The 16,780-nt window shown below is 39.4% G+C and overlaps 2 protein-coding genes across 3 annotated transcripts in view; one reads left to right on the top strand and one right to left on the bottom strand.

The window, feature by feature from the left end:
* CMSS1 (cms1 ribosomal small subunit homolog) overlaps positions 1-16,780 on the bottom strand; it is a 396,516-nt gene that overhangs the window by 333,121 nt on the left and 46,615 nt on the right. The gene's annotated exons all lie outside the window — the stretch shown is intronic.
* The window catches only part of FILIP1L (filamin A interacting protein 1 like), a 31,217-nt gene continuing 20,978 nt past the window's right edge, over positions 6,542-16,780 (top strand). Inside the window, exon 1 of the mRNA XM_081235231.1 lies at positions 6,542-6,675. The gene's annotated coding sequence lies outside the window, so the exon portion shown is untranslated. The remainder of the gene's footprint in view (positions 6,676-16,780) is intronic.

The following is a 16,780-nucleotide window of genomic DNA, read 5'->3' as shown; positions in this document are numbered from 1 at the left end:
CTGCTCTGTGAGATAGTTTTATTCTGTCCTTCTGGGGTTTGGAAGAAGTTGCCTGACTGAGGGAAAGGATTTTACAACTAGAAGCCACCTTCACATCAAGTAATAATCAACTATAAATAATGGACAAAGCAGAATCAGGGACAGGTGGGAAGAGCATAAAATGTCTCTTTCATAAAAATAACCTTAGAATGAACCATTTACTCTCACTTTTTTTTTTACTTCCTAAATGCTTTATTTCCTTAGGCCTTCTAGATCCATTTCAATGAGTTTATATGATTAAAAGTTTATCCTCGGGCTTCCCTGGTGGCACAGTGGTTGAGAGTCCGCCTGCTGATGCAGGGGACACGGGTTCGTGCCCTGGTCTGGGAGGATCCCACATGCCACGGAGCAGCTAGGCCCGTGAGCCATGGCCGCTGAGCCTGCGCATCTGGAGCCTGTGCTCCGCAACGGGAGAGGCCACAACAGTGAGAGGCCCGCGTACCACAAAAAAAAAAAAAAAAAAAAAAAAGTTTATCCTCATGCATTGTTATATTTGAGTTTCCAATGATAAAAGAAAACATAAATTCAACTCACCCATTTGTTTCACCCTTAGTTGGCCAACTATTCCAATAACATCCTAAACTGTTCCAATGACTTCCAACTAAAAAACCTGTTCAATTGTACTTTATTTACTTATTTATTTTATTTTTGGCTGCATTGGGTCTTTGTCGCTGCGCATGGGCTTTCTCTAGTGGCAGCGAGCGGGGGCTACTCTTCGTTGTGGTGCGCGGGCTTCTCATTGCTGTGGCTTCTCTTGTTGCAGAGCACGGGCTCTAGGCACGCGGGCTTCAGCAGTTGTGGCTCGCGGGCTCTAGAGCGCAGGCTCAGTAGTTGTGGCACATGGGCTTAGTTGCTCCGCAGCTTGTGGGATCTTCTTGGACCAGGGATCGAACCCGCGTCGACTGCACTGGCAGGTGGATTCTTAACCACTGCGCCACCAGGGAAGTCTCCATGTGTACTTTGAACCCATAGGTCTTCCTCCAAAAATATTTAGCCTGAAATCAAGCTCCACAACTATACAGAAAAAGCTGTCAGAGTAGTTTCTTTTAAAACGCATTACTTAAAAAAGACATGGAGTACCAACTAGTTTACAAGGTCCCTTTAAAAAAATGGATTGAACAAAGTATTAAGAACAATCTGTACTGGCAAGGGACAAAGAAGATGACCTAATAGGTCTTTTCCATCTAATTTCTGTGATTCGAGGATTTTTTTTTTACTCTTGCAGCAATACTTGTGAGTTCAACAATTTCACAAAACTATTATTAGTTACCAAGGAAACACAAAATGTTTGCAGGAATAAATAAGCAAATGGGCTGGACCTAAATAGCAGACTTTTCCTGCTTCCCATTTAATAATCTTATGGTGGTGTCATATTATCAATCCTTCATTCTCCCCAAGTCATTCTGCTCACCTACTGGCATGCTCACTAGAGTCCCATAGTCAACTCATAGCATCCCACGTAAACCAAGAATAGGAGGTCTCTGATCAACAGAAGAGTCTCCATTAAATATGGACCTCCTTGTTTCACTTGTTGAAGAAAAACCATGGTGATGTCAGTGGTTGGCTTTATGACCATCATTTCTAGGGAAAATATGCAAATATATGCTTTTAAATGACCCAATGTCTATAGAAAAGCCAGGAGCATGAATATAAAAAGGTAAAAAGAAACAATACACAATTATGGCCCAAAGTATGAAAACAATTATGTTTTACAAATGCTTAGAAAAAGACCAAAAGGAAACACAGTACATGGAATTGTTAATAGTTGGCAGTATTCATGTGGTAGAACTAGTTGTAAAATGTCTTTTTGACTTTTCTGCATTTTCCAAATTATGACATGGGCACTGAACTATTTTTAAGTTAATTTTTAAAGCCACAAAATAGCATTCATTTTAATGTTAATAAAGGGCTTCCCATTCCCTAACATTACCACTGACACTGTTGCTATCAGCCCAAGTTAACTCTCAAGGGGATTGGTACCTTTATAAAATCAAAGTCAGCTAAAGTAAGAATAGGAATAGTTGAGGAGCCTCTGGAAACGTCAAGGACTATGGAGGCCTGGGACAGGAGATCTGGGCTGCAGGTAAGAGTGAGACAGTCTGTATGTAAATTCAAATTCACTGCAGCCCATTAACTGCTGGTTAAGCTCTCGGTGCACGGTGTAAGTGCTGTGCTGCCTGGGGATGTGGTATATTTCATGCAGGCATTTACGTGTACAGAGCAAGGCACATATCACCTGGGGAACAGAAAGAAGAGTGAAAGGAAGAGGTAGGTTAGAAAACTGATTGTCCCTGGCATGGAGAGAAGCTGCTTTCACCCTCAGACTTTCCTTTTGGTTCTGTGTTCCACAGTTGCCCACCTGTGGTGCTCAGTCTCTTTAGCCTTCCTCTAAAATTGTGTAGAAGCAGAGAAGCGATCAGTTCCACATCTACGGCAGGCTTGCCCAATGCTCAGAGGCAAAGCTGTTTTTCAAGAAGTCTGTGCGGGGCTTCCCTGGTGGCGCAGTGGTTGAGAGTCTGCCTGCCAATGCAGGGGACATGGGCTCGTGCCCCGGTATGGGAAGATCCCACATGCTGCGGAGCAGCTGGGCCCGTCAGCCATGGCCGCTGAGCCTGCGCGTCCGGAGCCTGTGCTCCGCAACGGGGAGAGGCCACAACAGTGAGAGGCCCGCGTACCGCAAAAAAAAAAAAAAAAAAAAAAAAGAAGTCTGTGCGTGAGATGTTAGACTGTTCTGTCAGGAGGAATATCTTAGCACCAAAGGCTCACACTCTGGCCAATCCAACTGCAGGCTGATGCAATGCAGGACCACAGCATTCTGCCTCTCCCCATGCCATCCTGGATCTATATCCCCACTCTGTTCAGCTTCTCATAACAGCACCACACCCATAATACGAATTGCTGTTTTTCTTTGCATGTTATAGTGTTTCCACATATACTCTTTTAGAGGCAAAGGAGCAAACAAGTCACATGCAAAGTGAGTGTTACCATCCCAAAACTTGCAGCAGAGCTTCCAGAGAGCAGTGCACATTGCCACTTACCTGATGAAAGAACCAACAGCGAAAATTGTGGGCGGCTCTAGAAAAGGTTCAGCTAATTATGAATACTGCTTCTCTGGCACTTATTCAGATGACCAAAAGACTTTACCAGTCACAAGAAGAAACAAAGGCAGGGAGACAGGACAAGAAAGAAAATAAGAGCAGTCACTTCACAAAGAGAAACTGACTCTGACATGCTTAGTAACACATTAATGTTATTTTAAAGCAGTTAAATAATTGTGGACACTACTACTAACACTGGTTGCTGTGGTCATTGTAATAACCTCCTGGCAATAGCTTAAACCATGGGAAACTGCTGATATTCAACTGTTTTTGGCTATCTAACAAAAGAGACCTCATACCATTCAATCAAATGGATACATCCTAGTTTCCAGCCTTGTCACCTACAAACCCTTCTTCTGCATTAGAAAGCAATTAGCTTGGTAGAAAAATTCCTTTGTGCCATTTCCAAATGATAACTTAAAGCTATTGCTGATTTAGATCATAAATTCAGCTTACTAATTATAGAAAGGACTTTTATTTGCAGGTATACTTGTTTGTAGGAAATTCCTGATTATAAAATGAGAAGAGTCATATAGCAACTGGATAGTAAAATTTTCAGTAAAAAGGGAAGTAAAACTTTTTCAGCCAAGACTGAGGCACAATGGTCTTAACTCTATTCTTTTCATAATAAATATATGTCAGAAACTAAGAGAACAAAAATTGCATTGCAAAGAGAATGTTGATAGGAAAAGGAAAGGAGATAAAAATCTACTCATGTGGCCAGTGCAGCACAATGCCAATGGCTGGCTGGAGTGTGCAATACAAAACCCAGGGTGCCCTTGTGTGAGTTAGATAAAGATTCCGCTTCTTCAAGACCTTTGACTTTCATCTGTTGGAAAATTTTTATAATATTCTAACTTTATTAGAACATGTTGCCAACATCCTCAAGAAAACTATCTTAGTAAATATACAAATCCACAATGTCTCCAATGTAAACAACACTCCCTAGGGTTACTCAGCACACAGTCAGGGTGGCTCTGGTGTGTGGCCTATGAAGAGTGTGAGTTTTAGTTTTCTTAGTTCAACATCAGTCTGGAAAATAAAGACACAAACTTCTCAGTTAAATCAGAATATTTCTTTACTAGCAACACCTCTGAGAGGTTCTGAGCAAATCCTTAAGAGAAGACAAGACTAAGGCTGTATACATAATAACACTGGTTCAACTTTTTGCTTTCATTACTTTACCAGCAGTGTGACCTTGGTCAAGCAATTTTACCCTTCCAAATGTGTTTCATCATCTGAAAAGTATAGATAAAACCACCTCAAAATGTGTTATGCAGATTAAACGATGGAGTGCATGTAGAGCATTAAGCACAGCAACTGGTATGAACTAAAAGCTCAACAAATGAGAGTTATTATTGATTCCTGAAGAGAGTGGCCACATACCATGACCTCAGCTGGAACGCTGAGTCATAGCTGTTTCAGAGGCCAGTGCTTCAGCGAGTAACAGCAGAGGCAAGGAACTCGGAAGTAGGAGTACTAATCTTCTTTTCTCTTGCTTCAAGAACCCTAGACAAGTCTTGTAGCCATTTAACTTCTCTAGTCTTCAGTTACTTCAGCTAAAGAAAAGGGGGAAATAATACTGACATATTTTACAGGGAAACTGGGAAGTCAAAAGCATGAACATAAATGCAAAGCATGAGTACAAAAGTATAAGAAAGAAATAAATGGTAGTGTCAAATGTTAGGAAGCCTCTGTATCCATCAGAGGGGAAAGAAGGCAGAACAAGTTACAAAAATGCTAGCTTTGGGTAGAGGTACTTTATGTTACCAGTTTGGAGCTGAGATTCAGGTGTTTATGCTTCATGCAACTTTCATAACAGTCATTTTATCTCACTTGTAATAAATCAAAGCTAGTATAAAAATCTCAAAGGATATTTAATCAGTACAAGGCAAGCATAGGAGACTAAAAATATTTAAATACACTTCATAAGTGTATTTAACAAACCAACATCTAAAATGTTAATACAAAACTGCAAATCAAATATTAAAACTTAAGTTCAGCTGAAGAGTATAATCATTCACTTCTCTTAAAACAGTATATACAAAAAGCAGGGGTTAGTTTAATACACATCTCAGTAGACAGGTAGAGTGATCTAGAAGAACTGTTAAAGTGAGCCCACAGTTTATTAAAGATGATACATGTTTATTTTTGTGCCCTGCATCTTTTCTCCATGCCATTTTTGCTAACTATAAATTCTCTGCAACCAGTCTTTCTCTACTCCACACTAAAGAAAAGAAACAGGCAGACTATTTTCATTATTTGTTTGACAAAACATATGGAAACAATAATTCTACAGACATGTACATTATAATAGGAAGCAATCCTATTTTAATGTAATTTTAAAAATTAAATAGACTCAAGTTATTTAAACTACTCAGTTTATTTGAAACTCACAAATGAGGCAGCCACGTCTCTAATTTACTTAGCAGATTCATATAGTTGGCTAGGACTTTAGAGATTACTTCTCTTATTGCTGTGCAAAGCAATTAGGAGGCTAATTCTCATTTACAAGAAAAAGTATTTATACAAGTAAATCTGCCCCCTAGTAAAGGGTAACAGGCTTAATTCAGTCATATTTTGTCAGTTTCTTTTTTCTTCTCAGGTCTTTTTTGTTTTATTTTGTGTGCTGGTAGAAAAGAACAGATGAATTAAAACTGGTTCTAAAGTTCTATTTTTATACTTTGTCTTCAAAGTACTGCACAAAACATTACATTTCTTTAATAAACATTTTCCCTGCCATATAAACTGATTAGTTTTAACTACTTTCGTTAAAACACAGGCATGCAGAAATGAGGAACAAGGAGGTTCTCTCAGGAAAAACACTGAAAAAAATAAGATTTCATCTGGCCTTCCCATCACCACTTGAAGAATTGTTTGGTAGTTACATCATCAGGAAATAAAATACTATCCTCTGAGGACCCCTACTCTTTACAAAGAGGAAAGAGAAGGTCTGAAGTCTAAATCACTCCCGGAGATGTCTCCAAAAAAAAAAGAGAGACTGAGACTTCTGGCTTCCCTCTGCCGCCTTCTTCCCCAGCAACCAAGAAACAAATGTAACAAAAACGTATTTACTAAAGTATAAATAAGAATAACGTGATGTGTATTTAAGAATCCCAAGCAATAACAGAAGCTTTAGAGCCCCAGAGGGAGAAAAGTTACAAGCGGATCAACCCTGACCCCCAATGACTCGATTAGCCCGGCAGGAGGGCGCCAGCGTCCCCGGCCCGCCGCCCATTCCCCTCCGCGGGGAGCCGGGACCGACGGTGCGTTCACACGGTCCGAGCGTCGGCGGAGCCGGGGGGCGATGCAGCGCCGCCGCCGCGGATCTGGCTGTCACCGGCGCCCCCGCCGCCCGCGCCGCACACGCGGAGCGCCTTATAAGGCAGCGCAGTGACGTAACGCCCATAGGCCGGGCGCGCTCGGCGCCCCGCTCGCATTGTTCGGGCGACTCCCGGAGCGCGCACAGCCCGCTCGCAGCGCCGCGCGACTGCGGCCCCCGCCCGGCCCCCGCCCAGCCCCAGCGCAGGCGACTCAGGTAAGCCCGGGAGAGCCGCTCAGCTCCAGCAAGGGGATTGCTGTCTGAGAGCTAGGCAGTCTGTAGGTGGCTTTTAAAGTTATCAGCATCACGAACTGGACAGGTTTCGAAAAGCGCGTCCAATGAACTCTAGGTTCAAAACCTTTCCCAACTCACACAAAACTTGAAAAGTTTTCTCCGATAGAGAAAACAGATTTGGGATTTAATTTTAAATGTAGAGAGGTGAGGGATGACTATATATTACAGACGCCTTCCAAGTAAGCTATACATGGTATCCTGCCTGTATTGAGAAATCTTTGGGGAAAGGGTGGGGAGAGTATATTGTACCACAACAACTCTATCTCCTGATCTTACCTCTCCTAGGACTCAAACTCCTTTAAGTCTTACAAGAGCACAGTGCGAAACACTACCACAAGGTAGTGGATTTGTTCTCCCCCCAATGCCCTCCCTCTTTTGTAAATCTTCATATAAAAGACTAGAAAACCCCTGTTAAGAATACATCTTGTAATTAGGATGAATCTAACTTAAAAAGTAAAGCACTTTTTAAGCTTCAAAAAATCCTACAAACGCTATTCTGTCTTAAAAGCAAATGTTAATTAGCACAAGAAAGTAACTCACAGTTTTGAGTTCTAACTTTTTAATTCAACTCTAGTCAGTGGGTAAATGACAAACTGCAATGCAAATTAAAGATAAAGCTAGTTCCTCTACAGTAACATGATGGACAATAGTTTATTATGTAGAAATACTAATTTAAAAGATATAGCTTACTTATAGAAGAATTTTGTTAATCAGTGGCGTTTTGAACCATAATTCGTTACATCTAAACCCTGAATAGACTATTGCTAAAAACGAACCCTTATAGTATGATAATTGAACCGCTGGCAGATGCCGAAAATCTACATATTTTACTTTACTTTTCAGAATAAAAATCAGCAGAGGAATTAAAAACAAAATATGCTATGTCAAATTTAAAACACTGGAATAGGAGATGAAAAAATGATTTATCACTCAAACTTTATTTGGTCCGAACATATGTTGTAAAACAAACTTAAGGAAAAAAATGTGTGAAAGAATTATTTCCCTTTTAAAATAGTCTCTATGTTTTACTTATCATTTGAAACATAGTTTTTTACCTGCTCAAAATTTGGGATATATCTGTATTCCTAGTAATTCCTGTGGTTGAGTTTTTTTAAAGTATATGACATTAGTGCCTGCCATTTTTGCTTCACAGGAGTTTTATTTGCTAATTTTGTTTGAAGCAATGCAAGGCTTTGGTTTTAGTATTCTAAAAGAAAAATTATATGTTACTTGGCCTGAAGATGGTCTTTATAAACTGCAGGTTAGTACTGAGAAGTAGCATTTCCTCAAAACTATTATTTCAAATATAGGGAAGCCTACCATAATAAGAAGAGGGGGCAACACCCAGGTTGCTCTGGAGAAGTACAGAATATGCAACAGAAAAGTTGTTTATTTGACATAGGCTGTAATTGGAAACTGAAAAAATTCCTATCTTGGGAAAAAGGTATTCCAGTCTTTTGAATCTAATAGAGGAGGAGGGAAACAGAAACCATCAATTATTGTTTCAGCTATACCCAAAGTACCATCTGTACCATAAACTATAGCTCAACTGTTGAAAATCATAACCTCTATCAAACCCTAACAGCTGTTTCCCAGAGTCTGCATTTTATTTTTGTAAAACAGGCAAGCATCAATTTTAAAACAAAATTTTAAGTGACACACTTCAACAGTCCACACTTTTTTCCATTTATTAACTTTAAAGCATAGTTCAAAGAACAATCACCCATTAAAACCCCTTTGAAAATTGAAAGTTAAAAAAGATTTATCGTGGATACATTATCTCACAGTGGGCTCTCTTAGTGAGCATTTCTTAGTCCTTGGGATAACTTACATGATGAAAAAAATGTTTTGGATTGAATGAATGTGAATGTTTACATCTCCAGATAAAGCACATATTAGTTTTATAATTAATAAATTCATTTACCTTTCTATGGTGATTAACCTTACCCGTTAAGCCCTGGTATTTTTGTGATATTTTCCTAATGTTGTGATGGAGTCTATAGTAATAGTCAATATGAAAATACAAATAAGCTTAGAGCTTCTCAATTTTCAAGTCCACTTGCAATTCCCATTAATCTGCCTTCTTAAAACGCTGTGAACTTTGCTTTAGGGTTCTCTGCTATCTCTTCCCCTCCAAAAAAGTGCCTTTGGTAATAAATGGATTTTGAGGTAAAAAAAAGTGAAAATGGGGGAGAAGAACAAAATTCCATTAATTGTTCTTATGTCATGTTCTGTGTATATCTAGTGCTTCAGGGCAAAGTGAATGCTTTTACAAGGTGAATAGAGAAAAAAAATACAGCCTCCTATTAAAGGGAAAAAGGAAGCGGGGCAGGAAGAGAACTGTTTATAAAAGACTGGATATTGTAAAGTAATAATCAAAGGATGTAAAGCAATATTGGTCTCAACCTGCTTCAAGAACTGAGATCTGTTACCCACACAGCCAGTCATTATCTTTGAAAAATCTAACACACCTTATCCTCTTGGGCATATCATTAATTTTAAATGATTTTTAGAGTTTAGTTAATTTGCATTTGACTGTGAATTTAGCTTCAATATAAACTGATTTAGTTTCTGTAAATTATGTTTAAATAAGGATTTAAAGATGAAGAGACTCTGCATATTCAGCAAGCATCACAAACTTTCAAAGAAATATTTCTATGGCTGCCTTTGCCATCACTAGGGCCACCAACTCAATCACTTATGTTTAATGTATGCTGCAAAGACTTTTAAAAATTCCTCTGGCCAGTCAGTTTCTACTTCGAGTGTGAGGTACACTAATTCCTAGCAGATCATCACCAACACTGTTCTAAGCCCTCCTACATTCCTCTTCTTAAAAACAGAGTTGAGATTCTCTCTCTCTCTGGCCTTCTTCTGCACTAACATTACCTCCGACTGGGAAAGCTGGGCAAATAAAAGTGGGAAGGCTCTCCAAGCAAAGTTGCTTGATTCTTTTTCAGATATGGGAGAAGGACTCCCTTTTCATGCTTGTTCCATGAGATTCTAATTTAGCAGATTAGATAGGACAGCAGCAGTTTTCATTCTGAGCCCAAGAACAGAGGATAAAACATTAGCAGCATTTTTTCTCCAGTCTGACCATCCTCACATTCCTATGCCCTACTGGTTCCAAAATAAGATTAACTCTTAAAGATACAATTATAATTTTTTAATGAGTAGCTTAGGAAATGATACATTTGTGTGTGGGGGGATGGGTGAGGAGGTATGTGCAGGAGTAAGTAGGTACGTGTAGCTATCATTGGGACAGGTAGAAGTGCAAACACCTTGTTTCTGTTTATGGTAACTACTGATTCTAGCCTAGAGCACAGTCACTATCAGTAAAAGAGTGTATATTTTGTCAGAATAGTAAACACTCAGTCCCACAGATGTGAGTTTGAGAAGTGCCTTGGTAAGTTCTTTATGGACAGTGGGATGCCCCAGGCCCCAAAGAGTGTACACACACACGGACACAGACCTGACAGGGAATGTCCACAGAACTTTATAGCTGGAAGAGGCCTTGGAGGCCATCTGATCCAAATGCCTCACCTTGCAGAAGAAACTGATGTCTACAGTGTGACTTACCTCAGAGACACAGAGCTACTCAGAGGCAGAGCCAGGGCCCCCTGCATTCTTGGGCTATAATAGCCTTTGGTTTCTCCTTAAATTAATGCTAGAAAGAGATGAGAACAAAGCCCCAGAAGAAGCCTTGGTACTGTAGGTGTTAATTTGGATATAAAACCCATTTAAAAAAAAGAAAGTAGAAAAGTTCAAAGTTCTTGTTAATAAGTACAAGCAGTAAGAAGACAAAGGGGAAGGAGGGAGGTGAAAATCAATACAGTTCAACCAGGCTACAATGGAAGGGAGGTGATAAAGGGAGGACAAAGAAAACAAATAATAAATGTACTTAAAGGTCCTCTGGGCGGCAAGGCTCACTCTCTGCCTAAAAGCTGAGAGGTGCCCTGCAAAGAGTGTATGCTCTACAGTTACAGTTAAAGCCATTTACGTCTGATCCACTAACTTGACAAGTGACCTCTTCGCAGCGTCTTCCAACTACAAGCATTCTGCATTCCCTAGACCTCCCCAGCTGGTAGGTTCCCTTTCAAAACTGAGTGAATCAGTGCCTTTAAAACAACCCTCACAAAAACTTTAGAGGAAGTCACTGTGGGCTATAAGCTCCTGGAGATACTTACCTGCTTTACTTTCCTTCATACCATGCATTGCTACATGACATTAAATTATACATTAACTGCTTGTTTATCGCCTGTCTCTGGGACTGTAAACTCCTTGAGGGTCAGTTTTGCTACCAACTTTATCCCTAGCACCTGGAAAAAGACCTAGCTATAGTTAGTAAGTATGTCACCAGGCCAAGAAGGGTACTGGATAAATATGTGAACAAATTATACCCTGGAAGCTTCTTATTTGGTAAGAAAAGAGTATTTCTGGAAACAGTGGGTTAGGAAGGGCCCCTTCTTCTAGATTTTGTTCAGGAGCTTAAAGCAAGTCTCTGCCACTATTTGAAGTAACCACATAGAACTGACATATAAAACACAAAAACCAGAAAACGAATTAGGCTCAGGGGGAGTTGAGGCAGTGAAATCTGCTTTTACTATAAAGTATGTGTTGTGTAGGCAGACTTTGAGTCAGATGCTTCTCTGTCTACCCACCTCCATCTACCTCACTTTAATGTCCTCCCAAAATAATGAGAATAAAGATGGTGAAAGAGTACCAGGTGAATTGCCCCGGGGCAAGGAATGGACGGGAAGCAAAATATGAAAGAGCAGAGTGCAGTGTTTTTGTCCTTAATGAAGGGTATTCCTCTGTTTTTCCCCAATTTCTGTGCCTCAGCTGAACGCCTGGGAATTGCACTCATGGGGTCCAAACAGTTTGTCCTTGCAGTAACTAGAAATTAGCAGATTGCCCTTTCCCAAGTATATACTTTGATTCCAAAGTTTCTGTGGGTAGTCAATTCATCTGCCAGGTTTTACAGAAAAGGAATAATTTTTCTATAGTTTCAAAGTTAGGTAACGCCAGTGTCAACCTGTGAAACCAGCCTAGGGCTTCTAAGTCCTCATCAGCACCAAACATTTACTGAGTGTCTACCAGACACTGTGCTATAAGTACAAGGCAGGACAACAAGCCCAGCAACTAAGTTCTCCACACACCACGCCATGTCACTAACACAGCTACACCTACTGTGTTGATGACAAGGGCTAAGATCATCAGCAGCTCTTGCACAGTGGTTTCAATCATTGATCACTGTCCTGTTCGGGCTCTTTTTTAATGAACTGATAAAGCAATATAGATAATACAGGTCAGCTGTACATAAAAATAAAGATAAACCATGTGGGGCTGTTTTTTTAAAAAAAATACAACACAAATGTAGTCAGTCTCCAAGCTTGTTTACTAGTGACACCAAATTGATATGGACAAATAGTGTTACCTCAATGCTAAGACTAAAGAGTAGGAATAATGGTTCGTAAATCAAGTTCTACTCTTCTTGGCTCTGCCATCCATTCTCTGCATAAGCCTCCTATAGCCCTGGCTTCCATTAACCTAAAAAATGGGAACAATGTCATCCACTGTAAGTGTCTCTCAATACTGGATAAGGATAGAATAGTGCACAATAACCCCTGAGGGAACTCTGATCACGTAGAGTCAAAGACTCTATAAAAATATAAGCTACTGATCCTATCATTAGAGAGACAAGTCAGCTAAAGAAAATGGGAAGAATGTGAGGAAAAAGTCCACTCTTAACGCCAGAGGCAAAATTCACATAACTATAGCCCTTGAGCCTGTGAGAGCTCCAAATCATCCTACCAAGAACAGCCGCAAAGATGAGCTCAGGGAAAAAAAAAAAAAAAAAAAAAAAGATGAGCTCAGACCTTCAAGATGGGCGACTCTGACAGGAGTAAATCTGCCAGATTTATCATATCTCATGGCCCACCAGTCTTGGAACAAAAGTTTAAAGGTGAACTAAATTTTCTCTCTCTTTTTAAAATTCTCTTTTAAGTGAATCAAAACAAAAACAAATCTCTGAGCAGAAGTTATAAGAAGAATGTAAAATATTCATCACATTTGGTCTGACAAGATTTAAGTGCCTGCTGCTGTTACATTTGAAGAAAAGGATGGAGCTGTTTAGCCTAAGAGCTTGGGGAGAGCATGAGAAAGTTCCTTCTTGCTGAAGACAAATGGTCTGCAGTGAGATGCTGTGCAAGTCCCTTAGCCTTGGCCTGTCAGTCAGTTGATTGGGAATGGCAGAGGGGGTGAATCACTCTGTGGAGCTCTGTATAAAGTAATGCTTCGCTGCAAATGAGAAGATTATCTATTCTTTAAAAATAATATCAATTCATTTATTATTAAGAGAGTTAAGCACTCTTTTTATTAAAAGAAACACATGATGTTTGAGGTTCAGTATTATCCTTCAGGCTTTCATACAACTGCCTATATGGGGCAGACTGAGGTCTTTTAGATAAAGATGAGAACAACTTTGTTAAATGGGGTTCTACTCATCTCCCCTAAAATTATGCCTCACAAGAGTCTTCTTACAGTCTCATAAAATTCACTGGGCTGAGCAAAGATGCAAAGAATCACAGGCAAAGTTAAGATTCTCTGGCTAGTTTACCCCCATCTGGACTTATTTAAATTTGTCTCCAAGTGAATTCACTTCACTGAATGGTTCTCCCTCCTCAAAAGTGACAAGAACAGGAGGAACAAAACTCTACTTCTCCTTCTTCAGCTCTCATAATAATTAGAGTAAATTCTGAAAACTATAGGCATCATTCAGACTAAGAGGGAGTTATGTTCCCCTAAGAAATGGGTCTTCTCACCTCTCAAATCATTTGGTCATCAAGTATGTACCAATTTCAGACCCATGTGCAGGATACAGAGGTATCAGATTCTTTAAGGAGCTTATAGTTAGTTCAAGAGCAAAAGTAATATAACAAATTAGAAAGTGGTATAAAACAATACAGAGTATTTGTGTCACAAAACTGTAAGGGCTGTGGGAACTCAGAAAGGGGAACCAGCCAGGGTTAGACAAGTTAGGGAACATTCATGGAAAAGATGGAAAGTGAAATGTAAATGTAGCATTCCAAAAAATGATGGCAGATTTATCCCTTGGAAGTCTACTGTGAAAAGGGAATATGAGGTAAAAAGAGAAAGATGGCTTGATCCAGCATCAGAACACCCAAAGTCTGATTTTAAATTCCATTATTTGGCCTTTAGAACAACCTGGAATTCCATAGTTATTTCAATCCTTAAAGTGAAGATTAAAAGTGATGATAAAGCAGTTGGCACAATGCCAGACCCACAGCAGACACTCAGTAAATGGCATCTATTGCTCTTCTAGATATTAAGCCAGTTTGCCCATAAGAATGATGCTCCATCATCATCTGATGCTATTTGGTTCCTCCAGGCTGAGGCACAAGGGGCTGTCGCAGGGCCAAAGAGGAGGTGCTTTGTAGGATGCAGTCCCAAAGAACTCATGTTTAAGCTTATTGGAGAGTTAAGAACTCAGGATTAAGATTATTGGAGAAAATCCATGTCTCTAGTACTTAACTTCAGCCACTCTGAAAAGTGAGGTTATCCTTTATCCTGATTTCCCTGCTTGAAAGGAATCCCTCCTATGAGAAACCCACATGAGCTTTCCTAAAGAAGTCTTAGTCACCTGAAATAAAAAACAAGTTACTGAGTAAAGGACCAAGGAGAGCAAAAGGCTTAAAAGCTGGCCTGGAATCTCCCTGTTTTACCTGGAAAGTCCTACCATGCTGGAGAGGCACACATATAAAACAAATAGGTGAGACAAATCTTACAACATGGGCTAAATAGCTTATATTAGATCCTACCCACAGACAATGAAGATTTCCTTTCAGAAACTACTAGTCAAATACTTCTTCCTAGGTGTTCATTTTTCAGTTTAATTATACTTTCAATTTAGCATAACATTTTAAGTGTCAGACACTAAAAAGATTTACTTCTGTACTTTTACAGCACACTTACAATCTTGAACTACAACAAATGCTTGGCATATAAAGAACCAAAAATAAATCTGAATCCCATGAAATTCCAATTAAGGTTCCTGTATAGTTATGAACCACTGAGACTTGACGAGTCATAAAATCTCTTCTGATAGAATGGAATATACATTTTTGACACGTGAATTTGTATATAGTGCTATATAGGAAAGAAGGGAGGGAAAGGACTTTAAAGGTTGGTAGTGGTTTTTATCCTCTGGAACTGAGATTTGAGGATCATTAAAGGCTTTGTAAACCCTAGAGACAAAATTGTATTGCTTTCCCCATGTTGCAGCTGAGGTAACAGGTAGATGTTAAGTAAAGTCATAGAGTTAAGTCAGTGGCAGATTTTGGTCCAACATTCCCTGTCCATTGAATACATGGCTCTTCTGAAAGTGGCTTTTCTGTTGCTTGAGAATTGGGGTTTTGCTTTTTTTCTTTGTTTTTAGCTGTGAATGAGTAAACTGTAAAAGTGAGGGATACTGAAGTCAGTGCTTTTCTCAACAACGCTTTTTTCAACTACTGCAAACATGAAATAGTTTGCCCTCTCTCAAAATTCAAATCTTAAAATTAATTAAAATTCAAAAGTAAGATATGGTCAGGGCAAAAATGGATGGGTATTCATATAGCACATACACAAGGTATACTATATAGCCTTTTCATCAATTTTTTTCCAAACAGAATTTCTCATACTGATAAACATAACTAAATGGGTAAAACTTTTGCGCAGGGACAAAACCAGCTGCAGACAGGCCCAGGGCCAAGGGAAGTAAAGTATTAAGTCACTGCTCTCACCACTAGCAGGCCTGTTGCAAACCACTATAACATCTTAAGATGGAATTGCCCCTAACTACACAAGCTAAATATTCTCTAGAACACATTCATCTTAGAAGAACCCAAGTTAGAGAGAGAAAATAGGATCAAACTCTGTGTTCATGCTTTCTATCTTCTCAATGCTCAGAAGTGGCAGAAAAGGAAAATGTAACCCAAATGATCTGAACTGCTCGTTAGGGAAAATTAAACAAGGTTAGATGACCAAAATAATTTTAATTTTTGAAATGTATGCAAGAGGACATGCAAAGACCACAAGAAAAATGGTCAGTTACATTCCAACAGATTTTAGAATAAAACTTTCCCACCTATCTGTAATTAAGTTTTACATATGGCCCAAACTCTAGTTCTCCAAAACATCATTTGGGACACAGAAACCAGTCACCCTCAGGAACTAGGAAAAGTGAGTAAGGGTAGACGGAGGATGTTCACTGTGGTTCAGGATCTCACTGTTTGCTCAGCAGGCAGTCAGGCCAAACATCAACCTTCATCTTCCAACTGCCTTGACCTCCAAATACTGTTTAATGGTATTAAATGTTCTACTTCCTTTGCCCTCCTTATTTACTGATTTACTATAGCTAAAATGGAAGGGGAAAAAGAAGGAAGTTCTCTAGGGATCAAAATGTTTCACATTTTATGCTCTTTGGACTCCTATCTAGCCTGTTTCTCATGGCAAATTGTGTGACTTCAGTAGTCACAATAAAACATAAGCCTCTGTTGTTGTGGTTTCTAAGTTTCTGAAGTCTAAATTTCCCACTAACAAGTTAGGAAACGTTTGGTTTCCCAAGCATACCACGTTAGCCGCTGCCTCTGTGCAGGCAGCCAGACTACAGGGAGGTGAAAACCAGTGAACTCATCTACTCTGGCACATGACTGCTCCCTGCTTTGGCCTTTTATGTTAAATCTACAAACTGAACACCAGTGAATTAAAGTATGAAAGCCAAATAAAAGAGTTAAGCCTTTTTTAAAAAAAGCCTTACAGGAACTAGGGGCTTAAAAAAATTTTCTTTCCTTTTGGCTCAGAGTAAGACTTGGAAAAGGATATATTCTTTCTAACTTTTTAAAAAAGAGAGAATAAAAGAAAGAAAAACAACCTACCAAAGAATACATGTTAAGAGAAAGGAATTATACTAATCCTCCAAAATATCTATTTGCAATATCTCAATGAAAACAACCTGTGATTTGGGAAG

Source organism: Mesoplodon bidens, assembly GCF_964165515.1.
Source record: "Mesoplodon bidens genome assembly, chromosome: 5".
Taxonomy (NCBI): domain Eukaryota; kingdom Metazoa; phylum Chordata; class Mammalia; order Artiodactyla; family Ziphiidae; genus Mesoplodon; species Mesoplodon bidens.
The sequence above is the reverse complement of the archived record's forward strand: the minus strand, read 5'-3'. Positions and strand labels throughout refer to the sequence as shown.